This window comes from Daphnia magna, linkage group LG10 (assembly GCF_020631705.1).
Source record: "Daphnia magna isolate NIES linkage group LG10, ASM2063170v1.1, whole genome shotgun sequence".
Lineage (NCBI taxonomy): Eukaryota > Metazoa > Arthropoda > Branchiopoda > Diplostraca > Daphniidae > Daphnia > Daphnia magna.
In genome coordinates this window covers 3,781,879-3,798,785 of record NC_059191.1, presented here as the reverse complement: position 1 = coordinate 3,798,785, position 16,907 = coordinate 3,781,879, and positions in this window count along the sequence as shown.

Sequence of the window (16,907 nt, the reverse complement as noted above, 5' to 3'; positions counted from 1 at the left end):
CCTATCGTCCACAAACCAATGGATTGGTTGAGAGGTTCAATCGAACTCTCTGTGACATGCTAGCTTGTAATGTCTCAGACCAACCTGCTAACTGGGACAAATACCTTTACCTTGCGTTCGTTACTTTTGCCTACAACACAGCAAAACAAGCTTCTACTCAAGAAACACCATTCTTTCTATTCTTCGGACGAGAACCAAAAATGCCCAATGATATCAAGATTAACAGAAGATACGAGACCTATGAAGATACCAGTATGGTGTAAAAGAGAACCAAAAGAACAAACACACTACATAACACTCAACCATTACCGTAACCAACTCCAAAACGATCTAATAACGAACCATAAATACAACTTACGAAGACGATATCAAGGACCAGATTACTAAACCCTTTCATTTTTCTTCACAGATGCAGACGTTACTCTTCCTTCTTTGCCTCCTTAATTAACTTAACCCTACTTACCCTATCTACGCATCTGTCTGCGATTGTAACAATATGAAAATACGAGGAATCCTAGACTTCGAATCACCTTACTACTGTGACAATGAAAAATCTGAATCACAACACTTATCAAGGATACCAACTGCCTACACATTGGTGACTAAACAAAAGCCAGCAGCCACTTGGAAAGGATGGACATGTCGACAGTGGACTAAAACAAAGAAAATAACCGGATCGTTCTGGATCGGATCCTTCGATACAGTTTACTCACAATAAACAATATTAATAACCCCTTTGGAATGCTGGCGGATGGTCAATGATAAAAAATGTGGTGACAATAACATGCAAACCGGACCGACGGGACTCAGTTTCACAGCCACACCTACAGGAGAAGGTAAATGGTACGCCATCAAGGAATACCAAACCCTCAACTGTATAGCGGAACAGATAACGCTACGCCAGGAGAAACCAGATCGCTCAATTAAAAGCCCTTTCGGATTGCTAAACACCACCCAACAGGAAGGACAATTCATCCAAAATCAAAATACGATCGTGTGGGGAGAAAGAACAACCAACAGTTCATACACCCAAACATTACTAAAAGGAAAAGGATACCCGGAAATTCCTCGAACGCCGGAGTCGGATAACACCAGCCGTCTCTACGACACCAGCCGGCAGATCGAAATATCGTTTCTTAACAAACCAGATAAGGACATCGTACCAATAGGACACAAAGTGGTTGGAATCCCTCTGACGTACTTGACGTTTCCTGCAGAAACAACAAAAATTGTATATGAGATGTTCAAAACCACGCTAACTACATGCCTTCAAAATACCAACCTGGATACTTCAGTTTGCAACGATTACAGAGAATTGTATAAGTCTAGAACAAGACGTTGGACTCTTCAAGATGTCCAATTTCTATTCAACAGCCCATTAGAAGACGAACAACTTGGGAATCGACTATACAGCATCTCCTACGCCTGTGCACTATAAGATTGGCATACCGAAAAAATGGCAGTTATCGAAGAAGAAGGGAAACAAGTACAGAAGAATTTAACCATCTATATAGTCACACTCAACGGGGAATTGGAGGGAATTCGTGTGGGACAAGAATCTGTCCCACAATGGAAAAAAGCATTAATGGCACTAAAACAACGGCCTGACGCCCCATTTAAAAATTTTGTATTGCAAAAAGAATTGCTTTATGTGCGTACAATTGGGCAACAGGGGAGCAGGCTTCGACTATGTGTCCCACCGAACTACAGACAGGTTGATTTGAAAGCGTGCCACGATGACATTACCGCTGGGCACCTCGGAGTTCGTCGAACAGCAGATCGGATCAAAGCTCGCTACTACTGGCCGAAATTAGAGAAACATGTGTTGGGATACGTGCGGGCCTGTGTGCTGTGTCAGGCACGAAAATCACCTCCCATGAAACCACAGGGCTACATGGAAATAATAAGAGTAGAACGACCCTTTGAGAAGGCGTGAATTGATGTTTTAGGACCTTTCCCGGTGACGTGTGGGGGCAATCGGAACATTATCGTGGCGGTAGATTATCTCTCAAAATGGGCCGAGACGCGTGCCCTACCCACCGCTACGGCTAAGGACGCAGCAGAATTTTTTGTTAAGGACGTTGTACTCCGCCATGGATTACCGGAAAGCATCGTGACCGACTGTGGGAAGTGTTTTATTGCGGAATTTACTCAGTCCATAATTGCCGCTTTGGCGGTAAACCACCGAGCTACTACTCCATACCATCCGCAGCCAAATGGGTTAGTGGAGCGATTAAACCATACTTTGGCAGACATTTGTCAATTTATGTGAATAAGTTACATACAAACTGGGATACCATCCTACCCTATATCACTTTTGCTTATAATTCAAGCCGACAGGAATCAACTCGCAGAACGCCTTTTTTTCTTTTGTATGGTAGGGAGGCAATACTACCCATATATGTCGTGATGAATGGGAACCCAAATCCGGTGAAACATGACTGGCAAGACGAGGTGGTGAAAAAACTGGGGGAAGCTCAGCAACAGGTAGCCCAATGGTTACATAGAGTGCAAGAAAAACAAAAGGACGCTTACGATGCCAGACGAAGAGTTGCAACAGATTTCAAGGTTGGGGATGAAGTCCTGGTGTATAAACCTTTTCGCAAAATAGGGCGGTCTGAAAAGTTACTACATCGATGGCGAGGGCCCTACGTGATTGTCCGTGAAACGTCGTCGTTAAATTACGAGGTAAAATTTTCACGTGCGCGGAAATCAGAAATTGTTCACGTGGTCAGCATGAAAAAATTTGCTAGACGTTCGCCAGAGGTGACGGGTAGGCCTAACGAAGAATACTTCCTAGGGGATACTTTACCAGTAACGCCGCCACTGGAGGGAAGTCAACGGCCAGTAACAACTGAACCCCGACGGGGACAAGACCCAATCGGCGAACTGCGTCAGCAGAGAGAGGAGAAAGGGGAAAGAACTGCACGGCTAGAAGCAATCCAAGAGGAGCCAGGGGAGGAGGAGTGTGTCAATCCCGAAATATCCCGCCGGGAACCACAAGCACCTGAGCAAAAGAAGGAAGGAGAGAGGATATCGGAGAGAATTCGAAAACAACCCAAGCGCTATGGCAACCCAATAACCTTCAGTCCCTTCATGCTACTCTTGACGCTACTATGTGGGGCAATGCCATGTGGGGAATCTCCTCGAGAGAGATTCGTAATGAGTGGGGTAGTTTTTCAAAATCTTTGGGAAGTCAACTTCAGCGATTCGGAATGGGTAGTCGTGACTGAGGTGTCTTTTCGACAAGTTGAGGCTACCCTGGGCCATCTAGGACAATGGCTGGCGGAGAAACTAACACAGCACGAAGGTGGGCCACTAAACGAGGATTTTAAGATCGTTAATCGAATCAAATAACAATTAATGGAACGAGCGACAGGCTGCCTAGAAGAGCTAGGGGTAGTCAAGAGTATATTCAATCACTTGAAGGAAGCAATATCCGGGAAACAGCAGAGGGCCAAGAGAGGATTAATTGATGCCGGTGGGAATGCCCTGAAATGGCTTTTCGGCGTGGTGACGGCTCGAGAACTGGAGAAGCTTAGTAAACATCTCGACTCTCTGTCAAAAGAGACATCCGGTATTGTGAGCACTCTAGCTGAGCAAGCGACACTTGTCAATGAAAGTTTGTGGGAACTACATGAACACACTGTAGTCTTAGGTTAATTGGAGCGAGCCCATCAGACGCTGGAAAAGGAATTAAATAGATCCAAAATAAATTTCGTAAACATATTGGAACGACAATCAATAGTCACGGCAAGAGTGGATGAGGCTTTCCGAGCGGCACACCGGTTATTGGAATGGACCCAGATGACAGTAGACGACATAAGCATTGGGTTAGCTCTACTGGCGTTTGGCTGATTGCCTCCCCAAATGTTTCCTCCCACACAATTAAGAACGGTTCTGTCAGAAATCCGTTCCTCTCTAGCCTCAGTGTGGGCCCTAACTCCCGCTCTTCAAAGAGGAGATCTTTGGCGGGCTTACCAGGAAGCTAATGTTGTGACAGCATCCACAGAAAATGGTCTCAAGTTATTAATTCATTTCCCTACAGTAGAATTTGAAAAGACTTTTGAGTTATATGAAATTTTCGTGTTACCCGTGTATGACGCAGAAGGTGGGGTAGAACTTCGTCATTCTTCTTTACCCCAATTTTTGGCAGTAGCAGGAGATCAACAAACGTTTATCGAATTAACCGAGGAAGAAGTAAGATCCTGCAAAGATAACTCGGGTTCGGTATGCCCCCTCGCAAGGGCCATCGAGCGGAAAAGTGCAAAGAAAATGTGTTGCATCACGTTGTTTTTACAAGACACAGAACAGCAAAAACTTGAGTGTGAACAAGTGTTTGTGAAATGGAAAGGGCCTGAAGCTTTGTATCTTGGACAGCGTCAGTAGGCGTTATCAATAGGGAGAACCCAAACGTTGGTGATTACGTGCCCGGCGCGAGCTGGAAGTCGGAAACAGTATAAACGAGAGTTGGCGACCGTCGAAATTGTGGAAATTCCAATAGGGTGTTCGGGTCAGACAGATGACTGGATTCTTCAGGCAATCTATCAGAGGGAGTCATCCACTTCCTGGGAGGATTCCCCGCCATCCCAACTGAAGGTCATCAACTGGTCACTCCCAACAGTATCGATAGACAAACCCCAAAAATCGGCGTAGACGTCACTACAAGCTACGATCTCCTCGACCCTTGAAAAGGCAGCCAGAAAAATGGCCGATATAGTTGGGAAATCTACACATCAGCTGAAAGAAGAGGATGAAATCCGAATACGTTTGTTGGTGGGTACGATACTCACGGTTATGGCAAATCTCACTTTGTGGTTTCTATTTTACAGGGAAAAGCAACAACATGACCGGGAAAGAATCGAGGTGAGAAAGCGACTCGAGGTGTTGGAGACAACAGGCAGCGTGGAAGGTGCAGGTGACGGAGAGCAGGCTGCTCAACGGAGCACTCAACTGGATAAATTGGAGGTTCAAATAATAGAACATGAGCAGCACTGTATGGAGACGCTTCGAAGACTAGAGCAGTTAATTAAATAGAAGCGACAAATCCCCCTACTGATGTTATTCCATGTTCTGATGACTGTTTTATTTTTTTTCTTGATGCTTCGCATAGTGGAGATGTCGATATGTCCGGCAGTCTTGCATGTAAACAGAATCAAATATACTTGCATTCAATGTGAATACACTGTGATAACATGAGTTTTTACTTCTATATGTAAACATGATCAAATATACCTGTTTTCAATGTGAATACAATGTGATATTACGAGTTTATACTTCTACATGTAAACAGAATCAAATATACTTGTATTCAATCTAAATACAGTGTGATAGCATGAGTTTTTACTTCTATATGTAAAGAGGATCAAATATAACTGCTTTCAATGTGAATACACTTTGATATTATGAGTATATAATTCTACATGTAAACAAAATCAATTATTCTTGTATTAAATGTGAATACACTGTAATACCATGAGTTTTTACTTCTATATGTAAACATGATCAAATATACCTGTTCTCAATGTGAATAATACACTGTGATATTAAGAGTTTATAATTCTACATCTAAACAGAATCAAATATACTTGTATTCAATGTTAATACACTGTTCTATTATGAGTTTATACTTCTACATGTACACAGAATCAAATATACTTGTATTTAATGTGAATACACTGTGATACCATTAGTTTTAACTTCTATATGTAAACAGGATCAAATATACCAGTTTTCAATGTGATAAAACTGTGATATTATGAGTTTATATTTCTACATGTAAATAGAATCAGATATACCTGTTTTCCTTGTGAATACACTGTGGTATTATGAGTTTTTACTGCTATATGTAAACAGGATCAAAAATATCTGTTTTCAATGTGATTACACTGTGCTAATATGAATATACTTCTAAATTTAAAGAGAATCTAATATACTTGTATTCAATGCGAATACACTGTGATTTTATGAGTTTATACTTCTACATGTAAACAGAATCCAATATACTTGTATTCAATGTAAATACACTGTGATACCATGAGTTTTTACTTCTATATGTAAACAAGATAAAATATACTTGTATTCAATGCGAATACACTGTGATACCATAAATTTTTACTTCTCTATGTAAACAGGATCAAATAAACCTGTTTTCAATATGAATACAGTGTGATATTATGAGTTTATACTTGTACATGTAAACAGAATCAAATATACTTGTATTGAATGTGAATACACTGTGATACTATGAGTTTTTACTTCTCTATGTAAACAGGATCAAATATACCTGTTTTCACTGTGAAGACACTGTGATATTATGAGCTTATACTTGTACAAGTAAACAGAATTAAATATACTTGTAATCAATGTGAATACAACGTGATACCATGAATATTTACTTCTATATGTAAACGGAACAAATATACCTGTTTTCCATGTTAATACACTGTGATATTATGAGTTTATACTTCCACGTGTAAACAGAACCAAATAAAACTGTTTTCCATGTGAATACACTGTGGTATTTTGAGTTTTTGCTGCTATATATAAAAAGGATCAAATATACTTGTATTTAATATGAATACACTGTGATATTATGAATTTATACTTCAACATATAAACAGGATCAAATATAATTGTATTCAATGTGAATACACTGTGATATTATGATTTTATACTTCTACATGTAAACAGAATCAAATATACTTGTATTCAATGTGAATACACTGTGATGCCATGAGTTTTTACTTCTATATGTAAACATAATCAAATATACCTGTTTTCAATGTTAATATGCTGTGATATTACGAGTTTATACTTCTACATATAAACAGGATCAAATATACTTCTATTCAATGTAAATACACTGTGATATTATGAGTTTATACTTCTACATGGAAACAGAATCAAATATACTTGTATCCAATTTCAATACACTGTGATACCATAAGTTTTTACTTCTATGTGTAAACAGGATCAAATATTCCTGTTTTCAATTCGAATACACTGTGAAATTATGAGTTTATACTTCTACATGTAAACAGCTGTCTTGTATAGGGCGAGACATTTAGAACCCCCTAATTTATTAACATAGTAAACGGCTGTAGAGTGGTCCATTTTTAGGACAATAAGGCAGTCTCTTGACAAATCAGCATAACTCTGCAGGGCCAAATAGGCTGCCCGCAATTCTAAAATGTTGATGTGAGCGTTCGATTCTTCGGCCGTCCACGGTCCCCCTGTCCGGACCCCGTTTCATACCGCTCCCCAGCCCGACAGGGAGGCATCAGAAAAATAACTAGGGTGGGCACCTGCCTTGCCACTGATTTGCCTGTACACGACATAAGATTTTCGATCCACCATTCAATGTCCTCCCTTGCGTTCTTGTCGATCAAAACTTTCGATTGCATTACCCCTCTCGCGGATTTGAACCCGGTGATATAGAGATGCTGGATCCCCCGCACATGAGCCGGAGCGAAAGGGACGGAAACGGCGGCCCAGGTGAAATTACCTAGAAGAGTTGCCAGATCTCGTAATGACGCTCCTGTGCCGCTTTTTAGTTTTTTACAGTGCTATGATCGCCGCTCGCTTTGAAGTTGGGAGGGAAAGTGACATTGCCTGGGAATCTACCTCTTAGCCTAGAAATTCCATTACCTGTGTGGGAATCGGCCTAGATTTCTCCGGATTGATTACAAAACCTAACGAACGAAGAAGATTCTTTACTGTGTCTACCTGCTGGGCCAGTTTACTTCTACTTACATTCAAAATTAAGAAGTCATCGAGGTAAACTATAATCTTAATGCCTTGCTCCCGAAGAAAGGAGACAACTGGCTTCAACAGCTTTGTGAAAGCCCATGGTGCCGAAGATAAGCCAAAGGCTAAGCACGTAAACTGAAAGATCTTACCTCCCCAAATGAATTGCAAATAATGCTGATCTGTGGCGTGAACGGGCACTGTTAGGTATGCATCTTGAAGATCTAATTTAGCCATCCATATGATTGGCCTCACTAGATGCCTCATATGCACAAGACCTTCCATCTTGAAGTGATGGTGAACGATGAAGCAATTCAGTTCTTTTAAATTAATCACTGGTCTGAACCCACCCGCTTTCTTAGGAATAACAAAAATTCCGCTTACAAACCCCTGAACCTGTGCCTCGATCACGGTCCCTTTTGAGTCCAAGTTTAACACTTCCTTTTCGCAAATAGCTATCTGAGCAGCATTCATGCGCATGTTTAGGGGACTCGCGACTTGAAACGGGGCCGATGTAAACTCTAGCTTTAGGCCGACCGATACGGTACTCAAGACCCAAGGATCGCCTGACACAGTGCTCAACTCTGCCACAAAAAACCTTAACCTGTCTCCTATAAGCGGAAACTTAAAGCTATGCTGAACTGAGACACACTCTACATACCCTCATCGAGTGGCGTTGAGTCCTGATGGGCCGGGATTGAAGTTAACGGTTGGATTCACCTGCTGGCTGCTGCGTTCGTCTCGATCCTGCTGTCCATTGAATCCTGCTCTCTGGTTAGTCCTGTAGGCGAGATGGTAGCTGTCGGTACCTCCTTGCCAGCGGTCATAGACGAAGCTTTTCCCGCTATGATCGTGGCCTCTTCGGCCAAAAAAACGACTCTCTCTTGAGTTAGTTTTACCGCCATTGCGATTAGGTTGCCCTTCCCGGCTTAGGTGGCCAAACTTGGCTTGAGTGTCTGCCGATCTAACCATCGAGCGTATAAATGAGGCACTGAAAAGCTCACTGAATTGGTCTGGATTGAAGTTGTCGGGATTATTAAGTAGATAAACAAAGGACGGGCTAGTCTGGCGTAGAATATTATGGCGCCGTTGCTGCGTTATCTCGTGAAAGGAGTCACCTAACAGCTGGAGAGCATCCCTAATAGCCTCGTGGTGGGATTCTTTCTCTACTCGCTCGTTCGCTAAAAAGAGAAGAGGCTTCGTTACTTCTAGTACCTTCTGCTGGAGCTTGTACAAAGGGCGCTTGTTGGAATAGATGGAGCTCTTTGAGGCTGACGACCCTTTAATCAACATCAGACGCTGATAAAGACAATCGTCTAGGGATGGGCATTGGAGTTTGGCCGATTTCTTCTCAAATGTTGGGGAATAACGAGCCTTAATTTCCTTACTCTCTGAGTCCTCTAAGCCTTTACCCATTCACTTGAAAAATTTCTTGCCCTTGCTCTTTGAAATTCCAAATCTATAAATGCCATCGACCAGTTTTTGCCTTTTTTGCGGATTCTCTAACCAGTCACCATTAGGCTAAAGAAGGGGATCGATGGGTAACACTGGCGTAGTGGACTCCTCGTGTTCTGAGACCACGCTTTCGAATGTCTCCCTACCCATGCTCACTTCCCTTCCTTTACGTCTACCATGGATAGTGCCGTCTCGAGACGACCCTTTCCTACTGTCACTTTCACTACTAGACATGGGAATTTTTGTCGATTTATCTACACAAGAGCTGAGAAAGGTCTGAAGGTAGAACGGGTGGACACCTTACTTCGTGCGCTTTGCATACTACGCCCCTAATTTTTCTTTTCTTTTCCCTTTTAGGGGCAACAAACAGCTATTAAATAAATTGGTCAACACTGTTAAAGGCGAACAAGTTTCCGAGTAGAATTAGAATCACATAAACCTGTTTTCAATGTGAATACACTGTGATATTGTAAGATTTGCCAGGCGTGTATTTATTAGACTTCTACAATAGCAATACAATCAAACCAAGAAGCATGGCACTACTCTACTCTGAATATTGTTGCGAATAACACGGCTTTTATACAGAATTGCAAGTGGCACATTGGGTGTGGCTTAGATAGCGGTGGCGCGCGGTCACTTGGTCATGTGGGCGTTGCCTTTGTGTACACCTTGCGTACACTCAATGTCCGTGCAGATTTGCCATCTTCTGTAAAGGGTAAATAATGCAGTTGGCTCGTTACATTCCTCCCCCCTGTACAGCAGGATAAATTGGTCCTCCAATTTTACCTTTGTGTGCAGACTACAGGTCTTAGGAAGGCAACGTGAATTGCGCCAAAAAAATATATAGTTATAAGAAGCGTCTAAACTATTATAGCATTGATAACATTTTGCGCTTATTAAAATAATTGGGTGTTATTTTCTTTTAGATGATGTCTGGCTGTTGATACACTTGTTTTTTTTTTTTATCACTCGGAATTTTCGGAATAGATTTCGAATGCTAGTTTCGTCATCTATATAGTCCTGTGCATACTTCCCGTCCGCATTGAGGTTATCATCTCGAGCTCCTCGACGTAACAATATTTCTATAATATCTGTATGCCTGTGCCTTACAGCTATTTGTAATGCAGTTTCCTTTGATGTGCGTGATCTTCTATTGATGAATTCCGCTGGACATACTTCCGCGACGAATTTGTTGTTATATTTAGCAGCATAATGGAGCACTGTTTCTTCATCCAGCGTTTGGTGTACAATAATGCGATCCATCCACAAATATTTAATACATTCCATATTATTGAGAGCTATAGCCACTAGTAATGGTGGCTCTCCCATGCTGTTTTGGATGTTGAATGTATTACCGTGATGGGATAGAATACGGAGTAAATGGACATTATTATCTGCTGCTGCTCGGTGTGCTATTGTCATCCCCTCTTCGTAAATATTGCTATCAGCTCCGTATTGAAGGAACATATCCGTCACATCGTATCTTTCTTTTATTTTTCAACATTATCACACTCCCGTGTAATAATGTTGTTCCATTGGGAAAAACAGTGTCCAGAATCTGTTTTATGTTTTTCCCAATTTCTCTTGCTTCTAGTAGGTGATTTCTGATCATTTCTCTTGATACTTCCAGCAAATTGTAGTTGAATTCTCCTTTCATCAACATCGTTATGGCGACGATTCTTCTTCGCGTCATCTCCGTGTCCATAGCTGGGAATGTTTTCATCATACAGTTTTTACAGTAGGCCGTTTGTGTTATTAAGGGATTTTCTCAGGCACGATCACTGTTTGACCGAAAAAGTTCATAGTCACGCGGTGAATATTTCTCCATTGGAACAGCTCTCGTGGAATTCATTTTCGGCTTGCAATCAGCATCAGGAAATTGAATAATTCCCATATTCTTCGGTTCAGAACAATCGCACACAATTGTCTCAAATGCCTGCGGGTGTAACCCGTAAAAGCATAGCAGCAGTAGGAATGGTAACGAGGACATTTGTACATGTAAAAAAATATATGGTAAATCAAAAAAAAAAAAAAAATGAACAGTATACTGGCCAACTTAGTCTAAGTCATCATGTGGGTTTACTAGCTAAGATAATAAAATATGAAAAAGAAATAATGGAAGTAAACGTCAAAGTAAAAAAGAGAAAACAACAACAACAACAAAAAAATTCTGACGGCTTTTGAAAGGTCAACGATTTCCCGTCGGCTTTTCATCGGCTACGCCACGGCAAAATAATAGAAAAATAGGGGGTGTCGTAATATAACAGTTTTTTATGGTAGAAGGACACAATATTTTTTGAAAAAATTTATATCGTTGGGAAGAGGGGAAAGTCAGCTTAATTATCAAAAAGAAAGAATTGAAAAATATTGAATCATGTGGAAATGCTGATGAGAAAGAAACGTTTCAAAGTTTTACGGCGGAAAATTTTTCTGCCGTGGAAGGTCATGCGCATATCTCGTTTTTTTTTTTTCTAAGTCCAATGCAGGGGAAAAGTGCAAATGGGGGAAGAAGCGGAGGGGAATAAAATTGGAATAAGGGGAGTAGGAAAAGTTGCCTTCGGCCAAAAGGGAACTTAGAATATTTTCAATATTGCTGCGGCGGGGAAGCTGCAGTAGGGAAACGAAAGTGAAAGTAAAAAACTTAGCGTATGTTGGGGTGTGTAAAAATGGAATGCGCTAGCGGTGGCGCTGCTATATGTGTTATGTATATGGAAAAAGCCTTTGCAGGGATAGCAAAGCTATAGAAAATCATAAAAGGGAAGTGATATATAGTGGGACTTAGAAAAATTTCAACTGTTTCGTTCGTCTACGAATTTCTTAGAGAAATGGGAGTTGTTAAATTGAAATGGCATACATTACTATCAAAATTTTACTTATTATTTTTTTTCTTTACTTCACTTTTTACCATTTCCAATGTTGTATTGCTACTGAATAAGTGTAACAGATGGACTTCTAATAAAATCTACTATTTCTTTTAACTTTTCCGATAAATGTCTGTTACTTCTATCGTAAAAGAGTGAAATATGGGAAGTTCTGCAATTTATGGGCTTAATCAGAGAGGGAACAACTCAAATGCAAATATTTCAAAAGAACACAGAAGCAAGAAGAAATAACAAATTATTTTATACTTGTTGGACACGAACATTGTTTTATGGTATCACAACATATTACACGACATCCGTATGGAAAGAATGTAAGAAGTTCAATAGTCTAATGGAATAATTTTTCTTTTCCTTTATTTTTTTTATTTTTTTATTTTTTTTTTTTTCGAGAAATTATTGTTCTCATTTGTCTTTGTTTGTTTGTTTGTTTGTTTTTTTCCTTTTTGTTTTGTTTTATATTTTTTTTTTTTTTTTTTTCGTTATTTGTTAATTGTGCGTTTTAAATGGTTTTCAGGAGTACATCTGTTTTATCTTAAATAATTTACATATTTCTTGAACAATATTTGACAAAAAATTTGTTCCTTGATCTGTCAACATGATTTCTGGGGCTCCATATTTTGTTATTAACTTATTTACTAGAATATTGGCTATTGTTTGTGCGGTTTGGTTTTTCATTGGAAATGTAAAGACAAATCTACTGGCATAGTCTGACAATACTAAAATATATTTATATCCCTTAACACTTTCTTGAATTGGTCCAACTACATCCATTGCAATTCTTTCCCATACCCTATCTACTGGTGGCAAAGGTTGCAATGGTGCTTTACTCGTGCCAAATGCTTTTCGTCTTGCACACTTTAAACAACTGTTAACGTATGCCGTGACATCAGATCGCATATTAGGCCAAGAGTATTGCCTTTGTAGTCTTGCTATAGTTTTTGTTATACCTAAATGTCCTGCTAATATGTGATCATGATTTTCCTCCATGATTTCTCTTATTTTTATGATGGGAACTACTATCCTTCCATATTTATCAATTAGTTCTTGTTTCTCATTTAACTTATATCCATTTATATTTCCTTTTTTATTGCCGTTCTGTATCTTTTTAAGATTCTCTATTATTCTTCGGCAATAGTTATCTTCATGCTGTAATTCAGTCCATTCTTTCTCCAAATTATTAACCTGGTGTTCTACTTTAGCAATGGGTAATATTGGAATACGACTAAGAGTGTCGGCGTTTTGGTGTGACTTACCAGGTCGATATCCGATTACGATGTCAAATTCTTGTAATTTCAATGCCCATCTTGCTAGTCGTCCTGCCGGTTCGGATTTGCTCATCAACCATTCTAAAGGTCGATGATCAGTGAATACCGTAAACTTCCGGCCGTATAAGTACGTTCTGAATACATCTACAGCATGAATGATTGCATATGCTTCTTTCTCTGTTGTTGACCATTTGGCTTCACGGTCGTTCAGATGTTTAGAAGTATACGCGATGACGACTTCTAGGTCGTCTGATTCACTGTGATCCTGTTCGTCGGTCGCAGCTGAATCCGCTGATTGAGGTGGAGATTGTATTTGTGCCAAGACTGCTCCTATTCCGTATCCTGATGCATCCGTATAGATGATAAATTCGCGCGTGAAATTGGGATAGCTCAGAATAGGTCTAGATATGAGGCAGTTCTTTATACAATTAAAGGCGTCCCTTTGTTCCTCCCCCATTTCCATTCGACTGACTTCCTTGTCAGTGCCGTCAATGGATGAGCTTTATCAGCGAAAGCTCTGATAAATTTTCGATAGTAGCTTGCTAGTCCCAAAAATGAACTCAATTCTTTTGTGTTTTTAGGTGCAGGGTAATTAATAATTGATTCCAATTTTTTAAGATTTGGTGTTATGCCTTGTTCTGATACTATGTAACCTAAATAGTCCAACTTCTCTTGAAAGAATTCGCATTTTTTTCGTTTTAGTTTTAGACCCGCTTTTGTCAACAATTTAAAAACTTCTTCTAAATGTTTTATATGTTCGTCAATTGAACTACTGAAAACAATAATGTCATCTAGATAAACCAATGCAAACTTAAAAAGTACATCTTTCAGGATGTTATTCATTGCTCTTTGAAAAGTGCTTGGTGCATTTGTTAATCCAAATGGCATACGATTGAATTCATATTGTCCAAATTCACATATAAAGGCTGTTTTATATTTATCGCTTTCTTCTATTTCTATTTGCCAGTATCCGCTTAATAAATCCAATGTTGAAAAATACTTTGAACCGCACAATGCATCTACGGTATCATCTATTCTAGGTAAGGGATATCTATCTTTTATTGTTATTTTGTTTAATTGTCTATAGTCAATGCACATTCTCATTTCACCATCTTTTTGTTAACCATTACGATTGCTGCTGAGAATGGACTATGACTTTCTCTTATTATTTTATTTTGTAGCATATTATCAATCTTCGATTTTACCGTATTTTTTAGCGTTTCAGGCGTTCTACGCAGACGCTGATTAATTGGTGCGCTAGCTCCCGTATTAATGAAATGTTTGACATTAATAGCCAACCCAAGGTCTGATTCTTTATCTGCAAACAATCTTTCGTTTTTTACAAGCAACCATTCAATTTTTGTTTTTACTTCATTAGGAAAATTGGGTATTTTAAAGTCCTTCTTTTCTAATTTTCTATTTTCCTGGCTTGATAAATCTAATTGACTAAAAGCTTCTAAATTAATGTAGTCTTTTGTAGTTAACGGAAGTTCTTCTTCTTCTACATTTGATAAAGGTCTTAGTGGGATATTTATTCCCACTTCGGAAAAAGTTATGCTATACAATGGCATTATACTTTCGCAAAAACTATGCTCTACTCCATAGTGATCATAACTGATCTGCTTATTTTTAGTGTTAATTTTTACGTTATTGCTAGCTAAAAAATCTAGTCCTAAGATACAATTTTCATTAAGATTTTCCATTACATAAAAGTTGTGGTTAATGAAATGATTCTTATTTATTGTTATTTTAAATTCATATTGGCCTAATGATTTTAGCTCTTGTCCTGATACTGTCCTAAATATCGGATCATCGCTATTTATTATTTGTTTTAAATTTTTATTACTTATGTTAAAATAAAAGCTAGATGAAATTAAACTTGCTGCTGCACCAGTGTCTACTAAAGCTTTTGTTTCTTTTTCACAAATTCTAATTGGGATACGTATAAGTTTAGGTATTTCCGCCGTAAAGTTAGGTTTTACATGATAGTGATTAATGCTATTAGATTTATAGAGTGAGTGGTTTCCTACATTTGACGTCGTGGTTGACGGTTGATACGTGCCATATCTGTCCAACATTCTCTTGCAATGTGTCCTTTTTTATTGCACTTGTAGCACGTAATGTCACTGTTTTTCGCTGGTTGTGTGTTGTGAAAAGGTTGACCTCGTGGTTGATACTGATCACCAGTCGATTCACGCCATGGCTGATTTTGAGGGTTCCCAAAATTTGAGGGTTGGTAAATATTCCTTCGCGGTGGATACAAATTATTCTGTGGCCGTTGAAATTGTCTTTGGTTTAGTTGCCGTTGGCCATTTTGATGTGGCCCGTATGAATAAGGTGTTTGGCGTTGCGTTGTTGATTCTTGAAAACTTTCCCTTCCCCTCTGGGCGTTATAGTTTTCTCTATATGGGCTGGCTTCTCTGCTTCTGGAAAAACTTGGTTCTCGGCTGCGTGAGTAGCTTGATTCGCGGCTGTTTTGCTGATTATTGTTAAATCGCACTCTCGGATACTGTGGTCTTGAATTGTGTTCCCGTGATTGTGATCTGCGGGGCTCGTATTGGTCAGTTGCTGCTATGACTGCAGTTTTTTCCTGTGATATTTCATTTTTATTAGCACATTCCATCTCCAGAATTTTCTGTCTTAATTTCTCTATTTCGAAATCCTGTTGTTTTCCATGGTGTGCAATGCCGGCAATGACTGCTGTTAGTTCTTTGTCGTCATTGTTTTCTTTGTTTTGCAAGATCTGTTCCGAAATAAACAGTTGTTTGCATAGTGCATCGAAGTCGTTGGCATCTTCTGGCATTCGTAGGTAAAGTTCCGTTTTTATTTTTGGTAAGATCCCTTGGATTAAAATTTTAATTTTGGTGGTATCCCGCATCTTTTTTACTTTACTGAAGAGCTGGTCTTCCACAACTGTCTTGTTGTGGTCAAGTTTTTCTTCTTTTCCTTCGATTCCGTCGTATAGGTTGTTAAGTCTTGACACGAATGCTCTGCAGTTTTCTTCCGGTTTCTGTTTTAGCTGCAACAATCTTTTCTTTAAAGCGGCTAGATCATAGGCGTCTTGGAATCTTGCTATGATTGCTGATCGCCAGTCATCGTATTCAAGTTCTTCTCCTTGTTCCGATACGTATTCTTCGTGCCAATCCAGAGCTTCACCTTTAAGTCTGTCTGAAAAGAAACGTAATTTCTGGGTGTCGTCCCAATTGTTGTTTCTTGCTACGTGCTCAGCTGTTTTAAGCCACTCCGTTATCATTTTGTCTGTGCTTTTTCCTTTGTATGGAGGGATGGATTTTTTATCTTCTCGAGAGAACAGTTCCCCCAATACTTTTACTATTGGCTGAGTAAAGGTTTTGATCATGTCTATTTCTTCTGCGGTAGGGGTTTTTTCTGTTGATTTTCCTATTGGGTTGTGTCTTGAAGTCTCAGCTTCCTCAGGAGTTTCGTGGTCAAGTCCCATGATTTTAAAATTTGGTTTCTCTTTGTTAAAAAGTTCGTTCTGTTTCTGCAATAATTCTATTGTTTTATTCTGGGACTCTAGTTGTTTTTTTAGAGTTTC